The 12,324-nt window shown below is 38.6% G+C and overlaps 1 long non-coding RNA gene across 2 annotated transcripts; it reads right to left on the minus strand.

The window, feature by feature from the left end:
• Positions 1–6,326: 6,326 nt before the first annotated feature.
• On the minus strand, positions 6,327–10,444 carry LOC111947338. Of its 2 annotated transcripts, XR_002873145.1 has the most exons (6): positions 10,404–10,444; positions 9,273–9,361; positions 8,963–9,112; positions 8,428–8,561; positions 6,642–6,767; positions 6,327–6,364 (listed from the first exon to the last, which is right to left on the minus strand). It is a non-coding gene; the product is annotated as an uncharacterized LOC111947338 (long non-coding RNA). The 2 variants fall into 2 exon arrangements; XR_002873144.1 differs by lacking the exon at positions 10,404–10,444 and having other exon boundaries at positions 9,273–9,457.
• Between the last annotated feature and the right edge of the window lie 1,880 nt (positions 10,445–12,324).

The raw sequence follows: 12,324 nt of genomic DNA on the forward strand, positions 1-12,324 counted from the left end.
TGCAGCACTGGGCCACTCCCTTGGTGACTGTCTCTCTTTGCTGCCACTGGCTCCACCTCTATCTGCGGTCACCTCCTGGCTGGGAGGGGGAGCCGCCTACTGTGACTGGCTGGGGGGCCAGTCGCCCGGGAAGAGCTCTCTTCCCCTGGTTGTGCCCATCCGCCTTTCTCCTTCCTACTCTGTCTCTACCAAATTATGCAAACTTGCACCTAAGGCACCGGGAATTGGATGGGTGGGACATGCTGGCAGGGATCACCAGGGGCAACTCTCTTTGGGGCCTCATCTGCGCCCGACCTCTTTTTCACTTTTACCTGCATATTAGATGTGTTGGCACCACACACACAACACATACACACCACTAGCGGATCAGTCTGGTATAAGAACTGAAGATACAGTCAGAGTCATTAAAATTAAATGCATGGTATATATTGTAAATCTACATTGTATCATTTATTTTAATTTTATAAAAATGAAAATATCTGCAGCCTCTAACTTAGACATATGAGAGTTTAAGAAGTACCACAAATTAAGATGGAAAAACATTTAATTGAATTGCAGTAAAATGACATTAAGTTAGATAAATATGTAAATTTTAAGCTCTATAAACAATAATTGAGTTGGATAGACATAAGAAATTAGGTTGAATAAATTTAACTCAATTACTTGTTACCAATTGAATCAATTCATTTAAGTTTACAAGCTGTATATACTGTATATACATCACAATGTAATTGGAAATAAGATCAGAAACTCGTGCGTTTGCTCTGCCCGTTATTTTTCTCCAAGCAGAAACTCTTTCTTTTGCTGATGATGCAACCGTATTACTTTTTTTGATGGTCATATAATCTTCATACACCATCATTAAAATCTCAGACTCCGTCTCACTGAAGTATAGCGCTCTCTTTTGTTCTCCATGCGTTTCCATGGTTACTCCGGAAATCGGCGATCCATTGAGAATGTCTTTATGTACTTGCTGTGCACGTGCATTAACCCAGGGTTACCAAGTCGAGCGTAATTACGCTAACTCATATCCGGTCTTTTGGAACCGACATACCCAGAGTAAGCAAGTTCAGGCGGATTTCAGCCAGAGTTCAGGGTTAAAGTCAGGGTAGTTTAAACATGCTTTCTGGAATAGCCCCCAGGGCTGTTGGAAACCTTTGGAACTGCTGTGGGTCTGCTTCTTTGAGTTTGCTGTCCCAACAGGCAACTAAATAAGAAGCTTTTAAATAGTGCTGCCATGAGAATAAGTGAAAAGCTGTGAAAAGCAGTTATTAGGCTAGAATTTGAGACATTGACGCAAAGTAAAAGATCAAATTTCAATTAAAAAACTGTCTTTATGATGTTTTCCTTTTATAACAGACTTCCAACCTTTACTTCTACAACACCAAGGAGGATATTTTTTCAGTCTTGAAAAATTGAGGGGGAAAAAACATCAGGTCCAGAGTGCTCTAATTTAACACATCCAAAATCAGTTTCTTGATACCACAATACATGTTGACATCCCTTATTCCACAGTTTATCACAACAGCAAGACAGTGAAAAAGACATGTGTAATTTCATAGTTTCCTTTGACCTGTTAGGTGAATTTGATCATTTTGAAGACTGGGATGCAGCAGAAGAGAAAGATGAAAAAAATCTGAGAAGGAGATGAGATGCGAGGTGGAACTGAACGATATAGACTTAGGACTAGAGCAAGAGTAGTGTGAGTTCAGTGCAGGATCTGTTACTGTTACCATGACAACAAGTCGCACAGCATATCAAATAGTCTACTTTTTGAGGAAAAAAAATTTAAAGCTAAAATTGACAAGATCGAAGAACTAATCATTGATTTAAATTTTTTTTTTGTAATTGACCATGTAAGCTAGAGATAATGCCCTTTGATCTGTCAGAAATTTATGGACTTCATTGAAGTAACAGTCCAACGCAATCAGGCCTCTGCATCATCATTTGATTTATGATAACAGACACCTTTGTGGGAGTCATACCAGATAATAGTTATAGATTAAAAATGAGATGAATGTGATTTTTTTAAAAAGTGAACATTTTTCTTTAAATAATTATTCATGGTTAACGCGATAATTTGACATCCCTACTTTTAACAGCCTTGGCTGATGATGGACAAAGAAGAAAGAAAGAAAGAAAGAAAGAAAAAAAGAAGTATCAAATTTGGTTTATTTTGATGACTTTCATCTGAATGTATAACTAAATATGGGGACTTTCACTTTGTTACAGGAAGTCAAAAAGCTCACCAACACCCTTAATAATCATGTATTTGTCTTTGTAACTCAGTGCCATCATTGATAGGTCATTCTTGATTTTAACATGGAACATCTTTTCAGAACACACTGTCTTTAAAAATACACGTTTAAACATGTTATGTTATGTTCACACTGCCCTTGGCAAAGCGTATTCAAGCTACCCTTTTCAATGAAAAATCCATGTAAGTGAGCGATTTGGGCTTTTTGACTCTATTCATGCGTAGCTACGTACGTTTCTATGACCATTCTTGGGCTCTACATACAAAATCCGCTTCTTTGGAACGCCTGTAAAAAAGTACATTAGATCAAAATTTGACCAATCAGGGACTTGAATTTACAGTAGTGGTGACAAGTGATGGCTTCCCTTTTACAGAAACACTCAGATAAAAATTTTGTTTTTGGTGTTTTTAACATGCTCTTGTAACATTTTTGAGTATTTCATTATTCAAATTGATGTAAATCAGGAGCAGATGAAAAAACGCTCTTTGAAAAACTTGTAGTTGTTACGTAAAATCTACAGTCAGCGGGCTACAACCTCCGCTCCATTCTGATGCATCCACTTTCAGATCCATGTTTGTCTTTGCGTTCCTGGTCTCAGCTGGAAACTGGATCAGAATTGTACAGCTGGATAGCTCCAGTATTGCTCTCTATTTTTGTTGCAGTGCTAATGTTGGGTTGGGGGTGTAAGGGGCTGTAAGCTAGCGGGAGAGAGTGTAAACAAAGGGATGAAATGAGCGCAGCCTTACTTCTGCACCAACAGTCAACTACAACTCAGAAGTGAATTTCTAATGGATTTCTGCCGCTTTGCAGAAACTTTGTCCTAGAAAATGACACAGGTTTTATGATTTGGGCTAAACATTTTAAAACTATAATAAATTCAATAGATGATTGGAGTGAGATTTAATCCACCAAAGTGCCAACGTTTTGAAAATTGATCGTGGAGGAGAAATTAATGACTGCAGTTTGTGTCCGGTGAGATTTCTATGACAGTAAGTCTTTTATATATCGCAATAAAGCTGTGAAAGAAAAAGCATGGAGCAAGATTTCCCAGACTTTCACCGCTTCCACATTTTGCACCTTGAATCTTACAACTGTAAATGATGGATGCGCCCTGGTAAATAGAAAAAGAAGCCCCTCCCTGCTTGTCCAGTGTGAATACTGTGGACAGCAAATGCCCATTTAGTGTGTAGCGTAAAGGTTGAAGCTGCTCACAACAACCAAAGATCCACCTGTGATCACTGAGGAGCTCCACTGGAGCAACTGAGGACAAGGACAATGCTCAACCATGACAGGGGCAAACAGTTCTGGGCATCTGCCCCAACCAGTATTGCTGGTCGCAAGACCTCAACGAGGGATTCTCCAGCCGAAGGTCCATGCCATTAACTCCTGAGCCACTGGTGCCCACAAATGACTACAGTCTCTATTGCTCCTGCTCGTTTTAAATAAGATGATGAAACTATGATATGAAATTGGACATGTCACATTAGGTAATTATTAGTAAAGTTCCTAGGTTTGATATTCTGAAAATGAAAAATAGAAACAAAGGAAAAAAAAACACATTTTTCAATTTTGTACAATGTTTAATCATAAGAAAAGACCCTAAAAAAAGCCATTATTTTCTTTACTGAATGTTTGCTGCAAAAGCCCTCGTCTGACTAAAGCCTGGCGTTTGATAAGTGAAGATTATTTCTGAGATTTGTACCACACAAGGGAGGCAGAATACAGGGATCTGCCCTTCCAGAGTTTCTACCACACATATTTTTTTGGACACATGGTTACATTTAAATAACAACAGGAAGCTTTCCTCCTTCTTGCCAACAAAACTCTGAGCCAGAGTCCAGGATGTCTCTGAGTCTATTTGCAGAAGATCTTTTTGCCAAATGCAAACTTTACTACTGATAAATGCACGTTGGCCACTAATATTTGATTGAGATGGAAGTAGCTTATAATTCCCTTTATTTTGAGTGGAAAGCAGAATTAAGACACCACGAGTGTTCTTTCTTGTGATGTGTGCTTCCTAAACTGTCTGAGCTTCTACTGTATTTCCACAGGAAACCAGCCTGGAAGTAGGAGAGTTTGTTCCAGAAGGAAAAGACAGTCAGCGGTTTGTTGTCAGTGGAGAATGTCTGGTCTTTCCTTTCCGTTTTAGCTTTTCTGAGGAACATGAATGTGCCATTTCTATGCACATGACTAAAGCAGGAAGATTCTTCTCCTAATGCCAGGTTCTCAATCAAAGCACACTGACAGAAACTTCTTTCCTTTCCTTTGGTGAATCCCTTTATCATCTCTCTGAAGAACCACTTTCCTTAACTCTTTATTTTCCTTCTTGAGCCTCTCAAGCACGCGCTGACACTAGCTGAGTACCCAGCAGCTCTTCTTGAAGCTGGTCGATCTTTTCTCTGTGTGGAGCACACGGAATTAAACTTTTTGGGGTATTTTTGGTAGAACAACGTCTTGGCTTAGTTAGTGTAAGCCATTTCTAATAATAAGAAGAAATCTGTAATAGAGAGTACAACAAAAAGCTTTGTTTTGGAACATAAGTCAGATAAAAAAGGATGCATTGGCCACAATTTTCGAGACAAATTATGCAAAAAACCCAAAACAAAACAGGTTCTTTGTTGGATTGCAACACAGAAATTCTTTTCATAAACAACTGCTGGTGTTTGCATAATAAGCACCCTTCCATAGGCAGGCCTCAGTGTGTGCAGTGTTTTCACACTGAGGTTATGTTTCCCAGTACATTCATGCCGCAGGATGTTTACAGGGCTTCGACTGGGAAAAATGCTCGCCGTTAAGTCAGGAGATGTTTTTCATGACTTCTGTCTTCTGACACAGTGGACGTGTTGTCAGAGAAAAACAATATACTGACTGCACTGTTTACATTTGTAAAGGATAAAGTTCACCTGAGGGTCAGAAACAATCCATCAAAAAAGCTTCATTCAGGACTGTAAAGGGATGTGACCATGTTGGTCATATTTACTCCCATCTACTATTTTACAGCAAGGATTTTGGAAGTCTCACTCAAACTTGGGGCTGCATGCAGATCGACTTGGTTGCCCTAAAAACCTGCACTCATTTACACGCACGAGCACACCAACAGCCTTTGAGGCAGCAGGACATGTGAGGCAGCAGGATATGGCCTCTCCAAGTCCAAAGCCCTGCACTGTCAGAAAAAATGTGCAAAATTTGTACCTTTAGAGGTACAATGGCTTGTCACTGGGGCAGTACCCTCAAGGGTACAAATGTTGTACCCTTTTATATAGGTGCGTATCTGTACCCTTTCAGTATGTACCTTTCAAAGGCAAATATGTACCTCTGTGGACTAAATTGTACCTTATAGTGCTATGGTACCATAATGTACCTTTAAAAAAGGTACAAATTTGTTCTTTTAAGGGTACTGCCCCAGTGACAAGCCTTTTGTACCCTTTGATGGCAAATTTGTACCAGATACAGCACATTAAAAGACCAGTATACTGTTTATATCATTTATTAAACATTCAAAACAATTACAAATCTGACATTTCACAGTATGTACAGTGTCACAACAGGATGCATATATTTACAATTATTAGCAGTTTTACAATAATGAAAAATCTATATTTTTCCTTCAGTTCACATTGCATTCATTGTAACTATAACCTTAACATTTGATCAATTGTAAACAGCACATAGCACTTCAGTTACCATTTTTAAACCATGAAATAAAACTTGTGACATTAACAAAAGAAGCACTAGACCTCATTTTAAGTACATCTTTCTACTGCATTCTACATTTTCTAAAAATAGATAATAAAAAAGTAAACTCAGAACCAAGTTTAAATGCATAATTTAAATAATAAAATGCATAAATGTGATAAGATAATATTGATACGAATTCTAAAAAGAAGAACTATAAAACACACTAAAGATTACCAAGGATTACGTTTATGTCAATACCTAGTAGATCCTCTGCAAGCATCTCTTCTCTTGCTTCTTTGGAGACTTTGGCTAATGGAGCTTTTCTTTGAACAAGCTCAAGCACCTTTGGCACAATACTGGTAAACGCCGTCCTTGAAGCGCTGGCTTAAACTGACATGTGATGGATGCATTCGGTCAACATCAAACAACTGAAAATTGAAAAAAATTAGAAAATTAATCATTCACTTTAAAACAAACAAAAGACATAAAACATTCTAATATTCTTTGTTACCATTTCCCTTTAGTGATCTCATTGTATAAATATTACTTGGCTTGAATGACTATATATTTATATATGGGTTTAGAAAATTACAATGTTTTTACAATTGAGTTAAAGCTGTTAATGATCATTTTAGCAGATGTCTCAGCTTATATTGACATTCAAAATGTATTTTAAGCTGAGAACTGATTTAAAATGTCACTGACCCCTGAGGTTGTCTTCAAGAAAGGGTACTTCTTTAGTATATCCTCTCGCACCTTGCTGTACTGGATATGCAGGACATTCACATGACCTTCAACGGATGATGCATCCTCACCAATGACAGCAACCACCTATTGGATCAAATTTAAAAGTCCATACTAATAATAAAAAATACAACTGCAAGCACTGATTACTGGGGTTAAAGCACTTTGAGATGATGTTTAAAGACAGTTTGTGCAGAGTGGTTTGGAGTTGATAAGAAATTAACTTCTGAGTTGTAGGCGGGGCTATTGACACAGTAGTCACCCTCTGCTGATGTCCGAACATCCCTTTGTTTACGCCCTCTCCCTCTAGCTTACAGTCCTTCCAACCTAAAACTAACATTAGTGGTGAAAGCAAAATGGTGACCAATATTGAAGCTTTCCGGCCATAGTTTAGATCAAGCTCAGACAAGTATGATGAAGATGTTAATGGATCTGTTTGTCTGCAAGTGGACGCATCAGAATAGAGCAGAGCAGAGGGACTCGGACCCACCTCATTTCATGTGGTGCGTCACAATAGAGAGCTTCCTCAAACTGCATTTATTTTGTCTGTTCCTGATTCATCCCAATTTGAGTGAATACTCAGATGTGCAGTTTCAAACGTGTTCTTTTAAACGTGCCCATCATGAGAAAAATACTGCGACATGTTAAAAATGGGGGACCCACTCCAATGAAAGTTATTTTTTAAAATGTAGCATTTTTATGATGACATATTGTTATAAGATTTAAGAATAAAACTGTGTTTCTGAATATTTATTTTCTCAAATTGGGATGAATCAGGAGCAGATGAAAAGATGTAATTTGAGAAAGCTTGTAGTTGTTACGTACAAGCTACATTTGGCAGGCCACAAGCTCCCTGCTCCGCTTGTCTTCATTCTCCTCGTCTGAGTTGGCATCTGGCTCACATCTATAAGGCTGGATAGCTCCAATATTGCACGCCAATTCTGTTGCTTGGGGGTTGTGAGGGACTGTAAGGTATCGGGAGCGTAAACAATGGCATGATGGGAAGTTAAGGCCGGTTAACTCTGCAAAACAGTCCTGTCGAGAACTTGAAGGTGAATTCCAATTGAACTGCAGAAACCATGTCCCAGAAAACATTTTTCCCCCTCAAAAAACTGCATAATCAATGTCTGTCTTTGTATAATAATAATGGATTGGATTTATCTGCGCTTTTCAAGACACTCAAAGCGCTTACAGTGTGTCCATTATTCATTCACTCCTCATTCATACATGGTGATGGTAAGCTATGGTTGTAGCCACAGCTGCCCTGGGGCAGACTGACAGAGGCGTGGCTGCCAGTTCGCGCCTACGGCCCTCTGACCATCACCGGGATCATTCATGCACATTCACACAAGGAATGTGAAGTGAAGGAGGGTGAAGTGTCTTCCCCAAGGACACAACAACATTTTTTGGCTGGTGGGAGCGGGGATCGAACCGCCAACCCTTCGGTCATTGGACGACCCGCTCAACCACCTGAGCCACTGTCGCCCGTATAGTCAATATCTTGTTAATTATGCAGAGCTTTGTTGAAGGAAATACAGAAGAATTATATGTTTGTATGATGAGGACAGTATTCCAGAATGTATTCAATGTGTTGTGACTTACTCGGTGCAATCTGCCGTTTCCCTAGAAAACTTTAAACTAGTTTGGATGATCTGCCTCACTGCACTGTTTGACAACTAAACTGAATTGGAAAGACAGCCTGACTTTGAATGCTTGAAATGACTTTGTGAAAAGATTATTTACTTACTTTGGCCAGAGAGGTGTCTTCAACTCTTCGTCTTGTTGTAGGACTGTGTTGTAATATTATTGTGTCATCTGAGTCCACTTCAGTATCTCCACTTGAACTGGTATTGCAGCTCTATGCAAGACAACTCGGCTGATCTGTCAAAGTATTGAAGCTTTCAGTTACTGTAATATTTTAATTAGTATGATAGCAAAAACAAAAAAAGTAAAAACAAAGATTCTTAAATACTGACCGACTTAACAGTTTAGCCGATTTATTATCTTGTCTAAGACAGCAATAGGATATAAAACTCATACTTATTTGCCCGTGTTTTGTTCCCCACACTATCCTGTCAAATCAATCATTAACCCTCAGACTCCTATTGATGCAAATATACAATCAAAACTCTTCAGCTCAAAAATGTTCTTAATTTAGCATGTACTTGAAAGCAAAAACACAGATTATTTCCCTTGGAAATAAATTCAGGCATCAAAGGGGAATTTACCCAAAACCATTCAAAACAAAATAGATAAATTACAATTTAAAAGAAAAACTTCACCTTCTGGATTTGTATCTTCGGCCAGACAAATTTCCAACACACCAAGGTTTGGGTTTTTCAACAGGAGATCAAAAACCTGCTCATCAACTTCTGTCTTTGAGTCATCAAACACTTTCAAGTCCAAGGTTGTGATGTTGAACTTTTGGACAGCTGTGAACACAGCAAAATTATGTTTAGAATACAGCACAGAAATTATCTTTAAATTAAAAAGCAATTAAAAAAATCTGTTTGCATCACAGCTGACAGTTTATCCACAAAGTTGACTGATTCCTGTAAAGAAAATGCTGGAAATTGTGATGTTTCCACTCACCGCATTCCCAAAAGGATTTGAAGGTCAGCTGAACTTAAAAACATTTTTTTTTTGGCGTTCGACATGTTCATGCACAGCTTGCATCTTTCCTGGTGGGAAAAAAAATAATATATTACAAAAAAGAAAAAACATTACAACACCAAAAGGTACCAACACAGCATTTATTCAGATCTAAGTCCTGTTACAAATGAATTAATACATTTTAAAATAGTAATGGCAAATATACAGTTCACACTAGCTGCCACAGCAATGTTGCAGAATTTGCAGAACTGCTAAAAAAAACACTGACAACAATGCACTGGCTTCTAAGGACCTACAGATTTATTTCTTGGAAGTTCATTTAAATTTTTTTATTTTTTCCTGGTTTATAGATGAGTTTTTGGTATGGGAAATCGTGACGAGTATCTAGAATCACGGACCTCCATTTAAAAAAAATAATCTCTGCAGGAGAATGTTCAAAATCAACAACACAGTGTAAACTTCGCTTGACCAACAATGAGCGATCATGACAACCTAAACAGTCTGTCACTGTCTTGCATTCGAGAAATGGTGGCTGCGCGCGCACAGCAGTTAAGGCAGGCTGACATATAAATGGGAAGGACCGCCATACTGCGGTGCAAAAAAAAAACAACACGTTTTTGGACTCCTACACATTACAGATTAAAATGATTAACGCATTGAATTCGACGGACCTGATAAATATCAGTAGGAATTATGGAGCTGGTCGTTTCAAAAGTAGCTGGCTTCCTTATTAAGAAAGACAGAAAGAAAGAAAAAAAGGGGGGGGGGGTAGGCAACAACAACCGGTGCATCAACGACAGCGTACATCGGTAAAACGGCGACAGAATTATCTTGTGAAAAAATGTATATATTTCAATGTATTTAACGGAACGCGGTACAACACCAATAAAAACAACAGCTTAATTTATTTAATGGCTGCATTTAGCTGAACTTCAAACGGCTGAGGCTAACCGTTAGCAAACTCCTGCTCGTAGTTTTCAATCTCCTCACAGGCACATACACGGTGGAATAGCAGCATTCCTCTACACAAAAGTTATTCCTTACAGATAAAATAACCGAACCCGCTTAAAACAAGTTTCCAACTTATTCTTGAGCAATTAGCAGACTTACCTCAGTCACAGCCTCTATCTTCCTCCGGCCGCTGCGGGATAACAAAATGGCGGAAGAAACGAAACTTAAGAAAGTAGAGTGGGCGTGGTCTCGCTGGTTTACTCCAACATATTTCCTCTACGTTTTTAGACCTACTTAAATAAAAATTACTGATGGTAACTCCGAAAAAAGTACTCTCTCATTTTTCCTGTGTAGGTACAAAAGCTAAAAGGTACTAATATGTACACTTAATGTATCGTAGTAACAGAGAAATTTACTTTTTTATGAGAATGCATGATTAGAAAAAAAATAACTTAAATTAACAGCTCAAAAACTAGAAATTTAAATTGAACTTAGGCCAAGTTAAAGTACACCATATAAGGTGAAAAACATCAAATAATTTTGTCTACATTGTGCTTTTGCTCTAAATTAACTATAAGTATATTTTTACTTATATATAAGTAAAAAAAAACAGGCTCACACTAATACATGTTTAAAAGTTATTATCTTGATGCTCTGCACAATCAATAAAATATAATTTGCTTGTGTACTGTTCAGAACTAGTCATAAAAGATGTGTGGTCTCTTAAATATATTTGGTTATTTAAATAAATAACCAACAACGTATTAAATGATTTTGGGTGACGTTTCATACACTTTGAATTATTACTTTTGTCACACAAGTGATTGTACCTTTGTTTGTGGAATAAAGGGTCCAAATATGGGCCCTCTGATGGTTTGAAACATATTTGTACCTTTTTTATCCTTAAATGGTACATATGAGTTCCCTTAAGGTGTAATTATGACTCACTTAGGGTACAAATTCACCATTTGTACCCTAAGTGTTCACAAACGTACCCCAACCGTACCCTTTTTTCTGACAGTGTGGTTTGTTTTGCTTGGCACCAACGGGAGCAAAGCCTGCTGGGGGAAAGGCAGAAGCTCATTGGCTGATCTGAACTGACCCTGCTTTCACTTTAGAGGGCACAGACATACTCACATAAAACAGTCCCATCTGCATTCATGTCCGATGTGTTAAAATAAAAGTGAACAGTGATGAGCAGACAGTGAACTAGCAGGAAGAACACTGTCCATCAAAGCCACCCAGGCTTGTCCAGGCAGATGAGTATGGTCCTACTCCAGAGCGAGCAGTTCAGTCCGACACACAACTTGATGGTGGGAAACATACGGACACCAGAAGACTTCTCCCTTTGTCATTCATCCTCATCCAAGCGGATATTGGACCTTTTGTTATCGTCTCTGGTTTTTTAAACATGTGAGATGCTTCTTTGTTGCCTGAGACCTTCAGGGCCTGTTTCATGTTGGATGAAGTTGATATCGACTGAGCTAGTTTCTTTCATTTCCACTAGTTTCTCTAGACTGATGTTCATCTAAAAATACATTTGTTGAACGGTGGCACAGTGGTTAGCGCGCTATCCTCACAGCAAGAAGGCCCTGGTTCAAGACCTGAAACAGAGCTCCAATGGGGGACCTTTCTGTGTGGAGTTTGCATGTTCTCCCCATGCATGCGTGGGTTTCCTCCAGAGACGCTGGCTTCCTCCCACCGTCCAAAATCAGTTGGTTACTTTGTTACTTACTCTAAATTGTCCCTAGGTGTGCATTGGTGTGTGATTGTGGCCCTGCGACAGACTGGCGACCTGTCCAGGATGTCCCCAGCCTTCACCAACGAGTGGCCGGGATAGGCTCCAGCAGCCCTGTGACCCCGAAAGGGACTAAACGGTTTAGAAGATGAATGAATGAATGTTGGTAAGTCTGTTTTTATACAAAAGTAACTGAAAGAGTGAAATAGTACTCAACTTTAATGCGTTGTACATCTTTACATGTATTCCAGTAGTTATTACTTTTTTGCAATAACTACTGGAATACATGACTTTTGTCTTAGTAACTCCAAACACTGTTGTATTGAAGTTGAGCTAAGACAA

The sequence above is a fragment of the Oryzias latipes genome, chromosome 4 (assembly GCF_002234675.1).
Source record: "Oryzias latipes chromosome 4, ASM223467v1".
Lineage (NCBI taxonomy): Eukaryota > Metazoa > Chordata > Actinopteri > Beloniformes > Adrianichthyidae > Oryzias > Oryzias latipes.